Source organism: Anas acuta, chromosome 23 (assembly GCF_963932015.1).
Source record: "Anas acuta chromosome 23, bAnaAcu1.1, whole genome shotgun sequence".
NCBI lineage: Eukaryota > Metazoa > Chordata > Aves > Anseriformes > Anatidae > Anas > Anas acuta.
Window position 1 is genome coordinate 6,145,384 of NC_089001.1, and position 16,795 is coordinate 6,162,178.

General features: G+C 42.9%; 1 protein-coding gene across 9 annotated transcripts in view; it reads left to right on the top strand.

Annotated features, from left to right (window-relative positions):
* ARHGAP32 (Rho GTPase activating protein 32) overlaps window positions 1-16,795 on the top strand; it is a 261,037-nt gene that overhangs the window by 130,141 nt on the left and 114,101 nt on the right. Inside the window, exon 1 of one of the 9 annotated variants that reach the window (XM_068659550.1) lies at window positions 15,758-16,186. The exons of the other annotated variants lie outside the window; for them this stretch is intronic. The gene's annotated coding sequence lies outside the window, so the exon portion shown is untranslated. Of the gene's footprint in view, window positions 1-15,757; window positions 16,187-16,795 lie in introns of those variants that run through there. 9 annotated transcript variants of the gene reach the window in all.

Sequence of the window (16,795 nt, forward strand, 5' to 3'; positions counted from 1 at the left end):
TACCGTTTGGACCATTTACATGTTGTGTTCACTGTGCCTGCTTACAAAAAGGGAAATTTGTTTCATTTGTGCTTGGGGGCCACATCTTGAGATTGTTTGATGGCAGAGTTGGCAGCTCAGGGGTAGGAAGTTGGGCTGCGAATTAGGAAGCTGTTTGTTCATTTATTCATTAATTAGCATCCCAGTGGAATGTGGGTGCCTGTGAGTTGTAGCTATAAGTGTTTGTCTTCGTGTCCTGGCTGAGAAGTGTGGGTGGGAGGAGGCGAGGGCTGCTTACGAGGAGATCCCTTGCCCCATTCATCTGAGCATCCCAGGCGTGCTGTGGCTGTGGTGCCAGACACGCCATGTGTCCAGGAGCTCTGTGGAGCTCCTCGTGTGATCTGCTTTCCAGCTGGGTGCCAGACCTGGAAAATCAGCGCTGCTTCTCCACCTGCTTCTCTCAGTAACGTAGCATGCGGCATGGCAAAATCAAGCTTGTTCTCTCGTTATAAAATCAGAGAAGAGTTGTCTTTGAGTGCTCAAGGAGAAGCTTGTCGCTGCTCTCAAACTTTGATGGTCTACCCTGCAAGGCAAGAAAATGTAGAAGAAAGCACTTGAGCTAATGGTGTTTGCATACTACATGTGAAAATGTTTGCTGTACTGTGACAGGACTCTTAATGCAGCACACATAGCAGTACGTGTACCACAGAGGATGTTTCTAGATCTGCTACGCTGAGACCCAAGTTTTCTTGTTTGTTTTACTTGCAACAGAGACAGATTTGTGCAGAAGATTTCCCGTGAACCTAAACTTTCCCAAGGGTCTGGGTTCAGACAGATTTTTCGTTTTAAATGGGTAAGCGTGCACACAGGCACATATTCTCACCCACGCGTACCATTGTAATGTCTAGGAGGCATTTAAACATGTTTGTAGACTTTGATAGTTCTGTTATTTTATCCCTTGCTGTGGTGTGTGAGTGGAAAATGGAGGCTTCTGTTTCCTCCTGGGCATCCATACCAAAAAGCTCTTTGATCTCTGGTGAATATTCCAGAGATATCAATTCCTTATTTCCTCTGCCTTTTCATTTCTGGCTATTGTGTCAACAAAACCTGCAAATTCAGGTTGTTTTTGTGGCAAAGCAGTATAAAATTGAATGCTACCATTAAACATCATGTTGAAGCAGTTTAGCAGTGCGCTTGTGGTTTGGGTTTGTTTGTTTTTATTTTATTTGATTTATTTTTACTTGAAGGAAGAAGCTCATGATGCTTTCACATCCTCTTCAAGATTCATTCTCCTACAGTGTAGTTTTAAAAAATTTCTCTTTAAAATAACTGAAGAAACTTTGATTTTAGTATCTGTTTTTTTTTCTTTCCATCCTTCTACCATATGAATTAAAGAACCATTAATAATAACTAAATAACTTGCTATGGGACATATTTTTAAGGTGCAAGACCTTTCCTATATTTCCCAGAAGGAGCTTTTATGAGAAGCTTGTTTAGGCCTGCATGCAAATGTTTAAAGCCCCATCAAGTGTTTTTCTGAATGACTGGGGACTGGTTTGTGAGTTGCAGTCAGAGCTCACACCTCTAACTGCAGAGCGAGCTTTTGGCACCATCATGCTCAGAATTATGTCAGTAATAATTCAGAGGAAAGACTGTTGCTTAATAGATACCAGCAAACCCAGCATTATAGCAAGTTGGAAATGAAGATGTATAGTGCTGTATGCTTTATGTGTGCTCAGGATCCATGAACCTGCCCTAAAATTAATCCTGTTCTATTGGAAGAATGATGAAGCTTATAAATGTGGTTATAAAACAAGTTGCCTTCTAGAAAATCTCATTCTTGGGGTAGGTGATGTTGTCTGGTCCTGCCAATTTATGTTTAGATACTAACAAAAATTCTCGTGAGTTACCTTGAAATTCAGTGCAGCTGTGTAATTGCTCTTTACAGAGCTTGGGTGTTAAACTTATTTATTGCAAATATGACATGTCAAAACATTCAGTCTTTAAAGTGACTGATTTTGGACCAAGTTCCCATTTACCAGCTTGAAGTATTCAAACAACCAAAACAACTTCTGTTATTTTTACAGTGTGAATCCAGGATTTTACTTTTATAAGCTGGTAAATTATTGACAAACTGTGTATGTGCTGAGTCCCACAGTAATTATAGGTGCAGCAATCCTGGAATGAACACGGATGCCAGTGGGAGCTGGAGCCTTGGGTTAGGAAGGATTTGCATGGAAAAAGAAGCGTCATATTGGGACAAGGGTGCTGCCTTGTTCAGGTGAGGGGAACTCAGGCTTCTTTAGCCCTAAGTGTGAGGCTTGAGAAGCATCAGATCCAGATTCAGAGCCCACTTCCATGCAACTTCTCTTGTGGCTCAAGGTTTGTTTTAACGCCAGGCCTTGCCATCTGTTTTAAAATGAAATAAAAGTTAGATTGGGTTTGGAAACTCTTCTCGGAGAAGTGACCTCTTACTCTAGTGCATGCGTTTTGAATTATTAATGCATTTTAGCAGTAGCACCAGAGCTGTGATATGCACTTTGAGAACACCCGGGACAAGCTCTGCTGGTTTTTATTTCCCCCAGTACATGGTCTGCATTTCTTCCAGCTCTGCCAAGCCTCCCTTTATCCATCACTTTCTAGTTACTTTAAACTAAGTAGAGTTCAAACTAAGCAGAAGATCTTTTTAGAGCTGGTTTGTGTTGCTGCTGAATCAGAGGGCACAGAGAAGTTTTTGTCCTTCACTGAGCTGTGAATATTTTCCTTCTGCCTCTCCTGTCTAAAGGATTTGCAGGCTGCTAATAAAGATCCAAACACAAGTTCTGGTTGGGTGGCGGAAAGTGGGAAAGCACATCCAGCCTTTTAGAGGTGTCCGAATATTGCATTGGTTATAAAGACATCACCTCAACTGAAGATGTGCAGAGGATGAAATACATACCTGCACTGTTCGGAATAACGTTGGTGAGAAGCCATCAAGGACAAAGACATATTTTGTTTTTTAAAAGGTTTAAAGATTATCTGCAAAGATGAAAAGGAGTTTTACGTCCGAGGTCTCAGATTACTAGGATACCTTTTTGGTTTTGAATTCTTATTACTGTATTTTTCCTGTTACTGATCTGCAAGATTATCAGTATTTCTGTATCCGTGCTGTGGTTTGCTTGCCATTAGGTGTAGCTTTTCACGTGTAAAGTCACTTCCCGATCAGACGTGTCATAGGAAGGGAGAGCTCCGAGCACAAATGCCTCTGGTCATGCTCATGCTGTGAAGAGCACATGTGCTTCTGCCCACCTCCCTGCCTGCTGCCCCCTAAAACCAACGAACAATTAACAAAAGGATCATCTCTGCCATACTGCGCTTCCCCTTCTGGCGTCTCCTCTCAGGCAGCAGTTAAAGATCGGGCTAGACATGGCTGAGGCCCTCAGGCCTGCCATAAAAAAAAAAAACAACAAACAGGTAAAACACTAGGTTATTTTCAGGTTTTAAAGAAAAAACAAATCCTAGAGTTCTACGTTAAAAAAGGAAGATAAACTCTCACTGCAAGCAAGCGCCAAAATCTGTGCTGCGGGGTCTTTGTTGTTGCTTTGTGTTCTGAAGGGAAAATTGAGGATTTTAATCTGAATTTGGTTGCTGTGGAAGAAGACACAGGTTGGTAACTTCTCATTGTATCAATATTTGTGTACTACTTTAAGGGTTTGTCTGCTTGATTTCTGCTTTTTTAGAGAAGAGGAAGGTTGCATCAGACTTGAAGATTTCTCAGGAGTAAGTTAAGTAGGAACTTTTTAACAGGAAACCTTCAATTAAAAGCAGGTCTCATACTGCCCCATTCTTTTTTTAACAAGAGAGAACTCTAAGCCTTTCTTACCTCTAAGATGGTGCCTTGTCCTTCGCTGCCTGCTGTGCTGCTGGGAGCTCTTCATGAGCAGTGAGATATTTTTAAGATTAATTACCCATAATTACTATTCACGCCCAGAGAGACCAAAAAATAATAGGAGCTTGTAATTGCAACTGATTTTTGAAGTCTGCTAATTAGGAACTTACCTAATTATGGCCACAGCTTTGGCTGTGATCTTTTCAAAAGTCAGGTAAAGCCGTGCTGGGGTTGGTCAGTATTTTGACCTGGAAATTTCTTGTTTTGGCCTTGATCTTGGCAATTTCAGTAAACGATGCTCTTCCTTCTAAAGTATTTCCTCTGTAGTACTCCAGCGCCAGTGGTGCCGTGGGCACGATGGCCAAGGAATTCAGAAGTGCCCCAGGTCCTGGTGTAACCAATGGTGGGCACTTAGCTGTGGTGTCATTCTTTAGGAAAAAGATGAGCACGATCTTCTTCACATTGCTTCCCTTTCGGGTCTTAGACAAAATCAGTCACCATCTGCCTGTGCAAGTCTTGTCACATGAAAAAGGGTGAAAGTCAGATGTCAGAGGCATTTGTGCTCACAGTGTTTCGTCTTGTGTACATTAAGTTTACTCTGCAATTAAATCTGTACTGCTCTGAGGTGCTTTTGAACTGTCAGGGTATTCCAAAGGGGAGCCGCGATCAAGAATAAATCCACGTTGTGTAACGAAAGTTGCACTTCCTGAGGTCAGGCTGCACTCTTAGTAAATATACTGCTGCACTTCTCTAAAACTTTTTTGTTGGGCTGTTTTTCAGGCTTAGTTTACATGGCATTTTCATATTTTGAGTCTCCTTTGATTTGGATACTTTGTAAGATGCAGATGAAACAATTCCTACAAGCAGTGAAATGTGAATTATGTTAAAATAGGTGTTCCTTTGCTTGTTTCTCCCCTTTCCCCCAAGTCTATTGTATATTAATTTTCAGAATCCATCTGTCATTTCTTTGGTTGCTTAGGAATAGCTGAGATGTAAAGTGTGTTCCGAACTGATTTTAACAGAAGTTTCAGTGGTGCTGTCAGAGTTTGTTAAACTTTTTTTTTATCCTTTAATTGAAAGAAAGCAGTGAGGTTGCCATCTCTGCCAGGTTTGTGTAGGATGTTTTGATTTAAAACCAAACCTTAAGTATTTGCTGGCGTGGTTTTTTTCAAGAGTCAAGTGTTGCTTTCCCCTCTCAGCTTGGTTCAACTTGTGCCTAACGTCGTTAAGACGAGAACTTGGGTCATACATTGACTCTTCCAGAGACAGTCCTGAAAAAAATAATGTTTCAGTCAGTTTTCTATTAGATTAAAAAAAAAAAAAAAAAAAAAAAAAAGAGAGCGGGCTAACTTCCATTTTTAACAACAAACTACCGATGTACTCTACCAGTTCTTGTGTATCAAATGGATACATTTTTTAGTTTTCCTTTGAAAATCACCTTGGATGTGGTGATGTACTATACTTTCTGCTACAGTTAGGGGTGTATTTGTCTTGCAAGTTGCTGTGATCAGATTAAGGCTAAAACCACCACTGTAAAACAAACTATATCTGCATCAGTAATACTAAATCTCATTGCTACCATAACGTGTCCTTGAATTCCAGAAGGACTACAGCATGGATTACACATAAGCCCTGCGCTGTCAGGTGTGCTGCGTGTGCACACTCCAGTGTTCCCCAGACAGAAATTCGTTCATTTAGATACACTCACTTCAGTGGCTATAGACAGTCTGAGTTATTGGAAGGCCTGTAGCATTTTACATCTTGTGTGTGCTCATTTAGACAAGCTATTGCATCAGAGCTTTCTGTAGGTGAGTGTTTGTTCTACTCCCAGTTGCTGACAATTCACTGTTTTTTTTTGGAAACTAAGAAGTTCTTCATACAAAGCTTAACACAACTGCCCGGATAATACAGTGAAATAAGACTTTGAATTCTTTGTTTGTCCACAATTTGGAGCTGTGGGGGGCTGTCTGCTGGAATTGCTCTGCTCCTTGCTCTCCTGCACGTGGCAGTGCTTCCCATGCGAGTCTGGCACTGCCACCACAAACCATTCGCCTCCGGCTGTGGGGCCGGGCAGTTGGGCACAGGGCGATGAGCATCACGTCACCCGCTGGGAGGAACCGAGTCACCTGCATTGCTGGGTGGCCTCAGGGGTGCCGTATCGGCGTGGTTGATGCTGTTATTCTTATCCTCGTGGTTGTCTTCATCAACGTCAGGCAGAGCTGAATCATAACAGCCCATCTCCTGGAGGTCTGCAGAAATCCAGAGAACAAGTGTGTCAGAAGAGCAAACTTCTTAGGAGCTTTCAAAGAGTACACAGTGGCAAAGTTAAACCAAAAGCTTTTCTCTTTGGAGAGTGCAGTTAAATGCCCGAATGCAGAACTGGAAGCACAGCTCCGTGATTCCAGTGGGGAGATCTCAGGTGGAGCCTGCAAGGTGTACACCTGATTCCAGTGTGACCCAAGTTGTTCAAAAACCACCTTCCCTGATCTGTCATCTGGGAAATTTAAAGGTTAAAATTTTCTTTTCAAATCTTTGTTGCCTTATCTTCTGCCTCTGGCATTTTAGTGGTGTTTTCTAGAGTGAAAATCTGTGGTTTTTAGATCCATGAACTTTTATGGAGTTTTCCTGTATTTGTAACTTTCAAAGTTTACTCTATTGGAGACAGCCAATTAAGGTTTTGAGACATGGATCAAAACCAAACAAATAAACAAAAAATGCCCACAAGATAAGTTTTACGAAACATTTCGTAAAAATAAAAATAATCCTATTTATAGAGCTTTTCCAAGATTATTTCTGTAATACCATGGATAGAAGGCATTTTGCTTTACTGTCCTTGCTGCCCTTTACCGAGTCAACATACAGAAGGTGCATTCTTTTATCTGCAAAAGCATTTTTCTTCCTCCCCTGGGATTTTGGAAATGCATGTGATATACTGCTTTGCCCCATGACATAAATAATCCGTGGCAGGCAAGTAATGGGGTAATTCCTGTGTGTGCTTGCAGTCTGGAAAATACAGCTTCACGATTTCCAGTTGGCCACCGTGAGTTTGCAATCCATTTCATATAAGCACTGGAAAAAAAACAGCATTGAAGTGGTCATGGTCTCGAGTGACATGAAATGTCGAAGGCTGGCTTGCACTCTGCTGTTGTGCTTCACGATGCCGTCTGTATTTCTGTGATCACCCGCTGGTTTTCAGTTGGGACTGGACTGTGCAGTTCCTCCCCACCTGGCAGATCTCTGAGGTGCGTCAGCAGCGCTGGGGACAGTCTCAGGACTGCAGGAAAGGATTTCTCTTACTTGCCTGGCACCTCTCTCCTGCAGTCAGTCCTTTACTCACGAGGACAGTCCGTTTGACCTCGATGCAAGTAAGACCATACTGGGCAGGGCTTATGTAGTGAACTAAGAGCTTCACATCCTAGTGAGGCTTGTCTATTTAGGAATTCTTCTTCAGCTACAAGACCCAGAAAATATCTAGAATAAAACATTCCTCTTGCTTTTTGTTAGCCATAAGGTTGCAATTAATATTTAAGAGTATGTGCGGCATAATGTGTTTGCTTTTCCTGGGCTGAAAGCTCTAGTCCTTCTAAAACAGCATCTCCCAGAAATAATATCAAACCCAATCATATAATTAGATTAAAAGTTGTAATTTCAAAGTAGGTCTCATTATTAGCTAGGTGTTTGTCTGCCATAAGGGTGCACACGTATCTTCAAGCCTTTCTCAAAGAGAGCGAAGAAATCTGTTTGTTTAAAGAAACTTGAGTTTCTCACATAATTGCTTAAGACTTGAACATGATTATCTCAATCTTTTTTCCAACTCATTATTTTCAGAACTGAAAATGGATGACAGTAGTGTCACCTATTTCATTTTAATGACTGCATTATACCAGCTTTCTGTCTGCTGAGTAGTGCCTTTTGCTAGAATTATTGAGGCTGAAACCTTATAGATGAAGTGGTAGGCACTTTCTGAGAGCCGGTTAGGTTAACCTTAGATGAAACACCTAATTTTCAGACTTCTTAGAGATTTTCCTCATTGATTTGGCTGAGATTAACAGTAAAACAACCCACTGGTTTTAGGGCATTTGTGTGTCTTGTTGGAATAATGGTACCTACAGATCTGTACCCATGTGGACCTCTATCAAGGTTTTAGCATTTCCATTTTGGTAGGAAGGATGGTAATACTGATGATAAAGATACTAACACAGCTTTCCGTATCAGAAATAGAGCCTTCATGTTTACCAGATGTGGCAGAGGACAGAGACTGGCCCTGCCTCTCTCCTTTGTCCTTCCCAACATTGTCATGATGCTGTGCAAGTGCTGATGGCCACGAGAGTGACCTCATGGTTGTACTCTGGAAAACTTCTTCCAGGGGCTGAGGATAAGTTCTTCAAGTCACCTAACTCCTGTAAATGTCATTGATTGTTTTCATCAGAAATACAGTCCCTCCTACACAAGGTCTGACTGTGTCATTAACCGTGTAATTGCAGCATACTATAAAATCTTATTTAAAATGCAGTAGGAGTGTGGGAGGGAGGGCTTTTTCAGTGCCTTGTCTTAACTTACGTGTTCTTATTCTACAACTAGTATAAATGTTTCTGTTGAATTTGGGCAATATTTATTTTTCAGAGTAGGTAAGGTAAGCATGTGCAATATAGTAAACTTTTTTTTTCCCTAGTGGATGAGGTGCCTTAGACCTCATACAACTGCTTAGTTACTTGGCAGCTGTATTTTGAATTCTGTGTGCTAGTCTGAGTTGTACATTGCCTAAAGCCTGCAGATACCGTGGGACACCCCATTCTGCAAAAGACAAGGAGTTGGGGATATCAGGGAATTTGTAGAGGGTGCAGCGTGTCCCTCAGTCCCTCAGCGTACTCCTGATGACCACAACGTGGGAAGGCGCTCACTGGAGCAGTAGGAACCCAGGGCAGGTGTGTGAGCAACAGAAAATAAGAACCATGCACATGGTTATGTTTGCACTTGAAGAGAAGGAGAGGTGCAATAAATACAGGCGTGATTCCCCTTGGAGTTTCATGTTAAAGCCAGGTATTTTTAGTCTGACTGAAGTTTTTTATGCAACATCTGGCTAAAGGGGGAAGTTTTTGTTTTTTCTCCTAGCAAAATTTTCCTTTTTCAGAAAATCAATTAGTCCATGTATCTCTTCTGGTCATTTTCCAGCTCCCCTTTCCCAGAAAGGAGTAGTTGAGAGGAAATACTTCCATCTAGTCTATTCCACGCTTTAGCACTCACTCAAGTTTTTGTATAGAAATGCCTGTGGTGATCTAAAACATATGGGAGTTGTGCACTGCGCCTCTGCATCCAGCTGTGGAACATGGACTTTCGTTTTCTTTGTTTAAAAAAAAAAGGAGAGAGGAGGATTTAAGATGTGAAAATTTTAAACATCCTTTCTCACAGATGTACACACATGCATGTGTGCACAAAAATTGTGTGTGCACCCTCACGCCCCCAAACTGAAGTGAAGCAAAGAAATGAGCAAGTAGCTAAAGGTCATGGGCTTAATTTGAAAGCTCTGGGAGTCCTGTAGTCGTAGAGTAACCTTTATGTAAAACCGGGGGCGGAGGCACAGTAAATGCCAAACGCACCGGGTTTCACACGGCCGGGTTGGTAAAGATGAGTGGTTGTTGATCTTTCCCACTTCTGGGGTCATGGGAGGAAATAGAATAAGCTTCCCCTCAGCTTTTATCGCTTCCTCCTCCAGCTAAGGGGAGATTATTTTCCTTCATTTGCTGCTCGTCTTGTCAGCAAGAGAGGTTGGTATTTAGCCAGATAATAAATAATGCTTTTCCTGGGGAAGCAGTTCTCAGATGTGGTTGTAGTTAACACTGATTTCTCCCCCTCGTAGCTTTTCTGTCTTGAGCCTAGTCCTGCAGATCTGTGCTTGGAAAGATGTGGTTTGCGTAAATGTGATGTGCAAAACTTGTTTGGTTTTGCTTACAGTCTGTTTCCCAAGCTTTTAGAGAAGTTTTGATGGTGCCTTATTACCCACTGACATGTTTGCTCATCCTTTTGAGTAAGTTTCTGATGACGAAATTGCAGTGGAAGTATTTTTGTGCAATTGGGCTTATTTATGCATTTCTCACTGCTGCTCTGTAAATGTAAATAAGGGGTGTTACTCAGCCCAGCCCACTTCTCCATTTGGCCTGTGTATTAAAAACAAAATGAATACTCTGTTTGGATGACAGGAAGGTGAGAAATCATAGTAGAAACCTCTCTGCACTCTGAGTAAGAGAAAAAGCTGTGGCAGTGAGACAGGATCAATGGCTAGATTAACAAATTGGGCTTCTCATTGCCACAGCGCTCTTCCTCCCATCAAAATGATTGCTTTTGGGGCTGCTTTTATTGTTCTTTCTCCTCTCCCAGAACTCCTGAGGAGATTGCAGGTATTTAAAGCATTTTTTCCAGTGACTGATTATTATCAGTGTGGGAAAAAAAAGTGAATATTGATTTAGTGGGGGAGAAAAAAAAAAGCGACTGAGCAAGAGACTAATAGCTTGCAATGACAGGACTGTATCAATTTTCAGTTCTCTCAGAGGAATAATATGCTTGTTTCCAGCAAATGGAAAAGTAGACTCTGACTAAAACTGTCACTGACCTCCCACAGCATTTAATGGATTCTGGAGCTCCGAGCAGAAGAGGCAGTCATAACTAACTCCGGGATTTTAATGCACTTTCCTTGAAAGTCAGCAGTTTTATGAAATGCCATATGCAGGAAGATAAAACGTACATGTATCTTACAGAGCTGTAAAAAAAAAATTATATTCATTGGCTTACTCTTTTTTTGACCGCGGATGAAGGCGTTTCTCAATAACTTTAACAAGCCCACGTTAGAGGTTCTACATGGTTTCTACCCTTAACATGTGTTGCCAGCATATAAAATGAGCCTGTTTAAAAATGATAGGCGAAGAGTGTGAAGCAATCCCACTCCTGGCCCCTTCCAGAGGCTTTTCCGTGCTGGCAGCCCCGGGTGCTGAGGCAGTGCTGGGTTTGGGCACAGTGACGGGCAGCGGCCGAAGTAAGGGCCCCGTTCTGTCCAGCAGTAGCCAGCGAACGCAAAGGAGGCTTTGTTCTGGGGTAAAGCCACTTCTCTTTGGAATAAATAAAGAAATAAGTGAGCCCCTTCAATTGAAGGGTCTCCTTGTTTTTGCCTGGCCCCGCCAAGCGGCTGGTTCCTCACACGGAGCCGTCCCCATTGTCTTGGCCCTGGAAACGCAGCGGCCGTGCCGAGCCGGCCTTCCGAAGGACGGGGCTCCTGAGCCGGGAGATGATTTTACTCATTTTTCTTAGGAACCCGAATCATTGCTGAATCCCACCATAATTTGTAGTGCGGTGCCACCTAGCGTGCAGAGGGCGTTCAGGCTTCTCCTGCTCTGCAGGCCGGTGGCAGCGGTCGTCTTCTCCTCGCTTCCAGCTCCAGGCGGCTCCAAACAGCTGCAGCTGTGTGTGCAGAGAGATGCCTGGAGCAGTACTTGTGTGCCATGAGCTGCTGCTTTTCAAAAGTCTCATCTTTACAATTGTTGGGCATTTTTGGAGCGAGGTGAGGCTGAGGAGTGCGAAAGGGCGGGAGAAACGGTGGTAATTTGCGCATCCACCATCCCTGGAGGTGTTTAAAAGACGTTTAGATGTAGAGCTTAGTGATATGGTTTAGTGGAGGACTGGTTAGTGTTAGGTCAGAGGTTGGGCTTGGTGATCTTGGAGGTCTCTTCCAACCTAGACAATTCTGTGATTCTGTGATCCTCATCATCTGCTCATCCGTCAGCTCATTCTGTGGTCATAAGTTGATTTTGTATTGCTTGTGTGTTTCTTAAATCACATCAGGAATTATTTTTTGTCATTTAGAACATGTCCAGTGGTCGATAGGTGTGTATATCCAGTGTGTTTTACTGTTGCACTTTCATTACTCAGGAAATGTCATTATGAATCCATGCTTGAGTTTGAACCCCAAACCCTACCCACCTGGAAGCCGTTTGGATCTGACTTCTCTGGTCTTTGGGCCTGTTGTTGATGTGACTTCATCCCTTGTGCTGTTCTTCCTTTGCATTTTGATCCCCTAGTTGGCTCTTTTAAATTCTGCTCGTATTAAAACGTGGCTTTTCTGTCAGCGAGATGGAGCAATCCTTCCCTCTCTTGTTCCGACAAGTGTGTAACAGCAGCGATGCGCTTGCAGACGCATCCTGTTCCAGCACCAGTTTTGGTATCGCTGTGTGATATCCAAAATGTTTAATTCTAAATACTGCCAGGAGGGGGTCTGTGCCTCCCCAGGTAATGAATGACTAAACCTCAGCACGGTAAAGGCTGCCAGAGAGGATTAATTTCTGAATAATCTCATTTTGGTTTCAATTAATTGTGAAATCAGACTTTAATAGGGTGTGAAATGGAAATAGAGAGAGGTAACACCAGCTGCCTTTATTTACATGTGTTAATCAGCACAGAGCCAAACAACAACAACAACAACAAAACTGGAGCGATTCGTAGTGTTTGAAATGCTTCAGTTTGGCTGTGAACTTGGAAAAATGCTCCTTTGCAGATAGGTGGAAGGTCAGTGGCATTTTTAAAAAAACATCCCAAACATGCCAGCATCCTATCCGAACCCTGAAGTTACTGTATTTCAGAAATACCAAAAGTGGCTATGGAAACCCATCATTACATTGAGTTAGTTTTGCTTTGAACAGTAATGTGGAAAATATTTACTTTTCCCTTTTTGCGTATAGCCTGTGGTGTAACGAATAACACAAGAGTGGGCATGTGTGCTTTGTGTATCAAAGTGCCTATTTCCAAATGTCTGCTATTACAGTCACCAGGGTCAATTAACCAGTGACTAAAGGTGGTTTCCTTTGGAGACAGACTGGGTTTTTCTTTTTGGCTCCTAGTTCTTAAATGGTGGGCACCACAATTTTATGGGAATTTGTGTCGGAAGCAGAGCTCGGTCTGCAACCAGGGAGATTCTCAGTTAACTGTTTAGTGCAGCTTTAGGGCAGCGGGGAGAGCAAATACAGATTTGGGTTGTGCTGTAGGTGGTAGTAGGAGAAGTCTTGGCAAAATCCATTATGTCACTTCTGGCTAATTCCCTCTGTTGTTCAATGGCAATTTGATTTGGGTTCCTGGGAAACTTAGCAATTTTGATGGTGTTGCTTGGGGACTGGTTTTGTTGGAATGCGGAAGGCAATTTCTGCAGGAGAGAACCGAGGCAGGTTCAAGGAAACTTTTTCATTATTCATCTGGAGAGGAAGAAGCAGCCTCCTTAGCTTCAGTTCATGAGATTTACCCCATCTTTCCTTTACAGTTTTCCTCACTCATAACCCACAACCTGTCAGAAGGAGCAGAAGATGGGACAAGGAGAGTTCTGGCTACATGGTGTAGGGCTGTGTGCATACGCCTGCATGCACATGCCTCGGTACCCCAGGACATCCACGTGGGAGTTGCTGTACAGAGATGGGTGTAGACCTAGTGCATAGTTGGGTTCCTTTTAGCATCAGCACTCTCAGTGAAAAACACAGATTTACTGCACAATGGCACGTGAAATCACGCTGTTGTTTCTTACAAAACAGTATCTATATTTCAGCATTTGAGATACAGTTGGGCTTGTAACCTACATACTCGTCTTGCACAGTTGAGAACTGCATGTTGTTTGTAAGGATGTGAGCAGTGATCTCATTTAACAAAGTCAGTTTAAAGAATAGTTGAACTTACAGCTGGATAAAATAGGCTTTGTCAGTTGAGGGGAAAAAAGAACATTTTGGTTATTTACTGGTGTTTCTTTTTCCTGCTATCTGGTACTTGCAAACAAGGAGCTTAGATGGTTTTAAAAGGGAAACAAAGTTTATAATCGGCCTTGTATTATACTAGAAGCATCCTTTTCAGCTCCTTGTACTTATGAATGATATATGCTACTAGTTAGGGAAATACAAGCAAATGAGCAGTACAGACAACAGTTCACACATTCCTCTGTTGCATTTTACAGGTCATTTCAGGATGCTCTTTGCCTTAGCAAATACACTTCTCACATCAGAAGAGATTTTCTTCATTGTCACTTTCTATAACCTCTTTGCCAGTGGCAGACAAATCTGCACATCATTGGAGCCACCAATTCTGTATCAAGAATTGCTGTCTGATTTTATCAGAGAAGACCAGGTGCAAGAGGGAATTGGGTCTCAGCTTTCAGATGGGCTGAGGGGCAATGAAGAGAGTACAAAACTGGAAGGCTGCTGGTTGCTGGTTACTACTACCCAGTTTTGCACAAAACAGGGCTTCTGTGAGGTGACTTAGGCTTTAGAATTTAAAGGCACTGACTTCCCTCATTCCCTAATGTGTTTTCTTGGTGCCATTAAAATACACCATGGTGTCATGTATTTAGGTGTATGAGAAGCAATCTTCTCAATTCTGCCAACTTGTCATACTTAAAAATACAGCCACCAGCAGCACCTTCCGCTAAGTTTTCCAGTGTAATGGTTATATTTCCATGTGGGCAAGCAAGCATGGAAAATGGATTAACGTTTGTTGCCACCATGGGCAACAAACAGGAAAAAATGGGAGAACTGCACACAGGCAGCAGGACAGGTATCAGCACTGGAGTGAGGCAATTCTGCCATCTTCCTGCATCATAGACTCCACTTGTTGGAGAAATAAATACAAAAAGTGTGCAAGAAGAGAGTTTGTTTAAAATCTGCACTCTGCGCTGTTACACTTAAAATATGAACTTATGGGAAATTCCTAATGCATGAAGGTAACGGAACATCGCTGTGTCAACACTGCTAGATGCTTACGTGATGATTTTCTGTCATTTTTGTGCCGACCCTGAGACTGGCTGTAACGTCCCATCAAAGTAGCTCTTTCAAACACAGCACCATCTAGAGTAAAAAAAATCAAGTACTGCAATACAGCACTGAAATAGACTCCTGGCTATTCAGGGTAAGACCTGCTGCTGCCTCCTGGAAGATGAAGGCACTCGCAGTGCCCCACCAGCTTCCAAGGACCGACTTAGCCCTGTTGTGGAAGTGGTGCAACTTCCCTGAGCTGGGCTGCAAAGGTAAACGAGAATTTGGCCAAACACGGTAATAAAGGCGTGAGGTTGTGCTAAGAAACTATCAGATATTAACATTTCTGTTTTAATAAGGGAGTTCAAAAATACAGATGTGAGAGAGTTGATTGTGTTCCCTCCCTTCAGTGGGGAGATAAATGCCAGGCAAGGGCAGGCTGGCTAAAATAAGAACCCCTGACGTGGTCAGTAAGTTGCAAACGCCTCTTTCTGAGCAGAAAGGACTAGACCTCAATATCCTGGGCCAGCCAAAGTGCTGTGAAGTGGCAGGAGCAGTGTTACGTGGTGTGGTGTTCAGCAGAGCTGGTGGCTGAACTGGAGTGCTGAAATTGCCACGCACACTTAGCATCGCGCCCGGCGCTGGGGCTGAGCGGAGGGGGTGATCTCCATGCTGGGGCTGTCGGTGCTCAGGTGCTGAGTGATAAAATCCTGCCAGTGGATAATGATCTGCAAAATTTGATTGGCAAATGCTTCAGTGTCATTCATCCGGCGGTCGTAGTATAGACCTCTTGGACAAGCTAACATATTTAGGCTGTTAACTGAACAGGGAAGATTTTGATAGCAAACTTTTCATCGTTTGAATACTTGTTTTCTGTAGGGAATATGTGCAGCGAACAGAGAGCCGTTGTACCTAGGCACTAGGGCACACATCCTGCATTGATCTGCAGCTTGCACAGCACCAGGGACTTGAGAGGAATTTCATGGAGCTTTAGCTCTGAGCAGTTTGATACCAGTGGAAACGAAAGGAGGATGAGGAATCGGCTTGCCCTGAACTGTGCTGTGTTTCAGGCATGTGATGGCAGTTTGCTGTCATTTTTTTTTCTTCCGAGCCGTAGCAGCAGACTTGTGCGCTGCGCCTGAACACAATCCCTGCATGCATTCCCTCCCTCTCTGTTTCTCTTGGCTCTTGTTAAACTCCACGGCTTGTCTTGTGGGACCTTTCCAATGAGAGAGCGAGCGGGAGAGAAAGGAGCAGCGCCGATTTCTCTACAGTGCAAATTGAGCATGAAATGGGCAGTGTGGAAGCGACTAACGGGGCTATGGAGGCAGCTCTCGAATGCTATTCATAGGCACGTTCAGCTGAAGAAGCAGCGGCACCAGGAAGAGAGGAGAGCGAGTGAACCGAATGTGGGGAGTTTAATTTGATTTTGCTAGCCTGGAGTTCCTGCATTTCGGAGCCGATGCCTGGAAGGTTTTTTCAATTAACTGCTGGGAAACGAAGGAGAGACCTGGAACTGTTAGGCCTTGGCTAGGGATCCCATCCATGGAAAGAATAGATCATTGTAGCAGGGGTAAGTAGTACACAGCCTCTCAGAGATCCTCTGTACTTGATATAAGATCCTTTTTGTTTACTGGCACAATGTAATAGCAATGCTAAAATAAAACCAGCTGAAAGAAAGCCTCAAGGATGGCACCAAATGCTAATGTGGCAATAAAGAGTGAGTCAGATTACAACTTCACAGGCAGTGTTTGCTTTGCAGAATTATCAGATGTCGCTTAAAGGGGGCATTTCTTGCATTTTTGTGTAGACTGTCTTGCATTACTGATTTTAAAGACGAGGAAAATGCAACCTGTGGCCCTCCCTCCAGAGATTAACCTGTGGCCTTTTGGAAGATTTTTGTGCTAAGCAAGTCAGTCTGAAAGATGTGTTAATGAGAGACAAGGAATTAACTGGGAATGGGGCTGGGAAACATCCCAGTAGTGGTTTCCGACCTCAGTAGAAGTGAATGGCTGTTCAGATCCTTTATTTATTTATTTATTATTTCTAGTGAATCTTACACCAATTAGAGAAATTAAGAGCCAGTGGAAAAAAAAATGTTGCATTTTATGGTGCTAGATGTATTGCTAATAACGCCTAGAACACTTCCTTTTTTATGGGGCTAGGTTCACCAAATATTTAT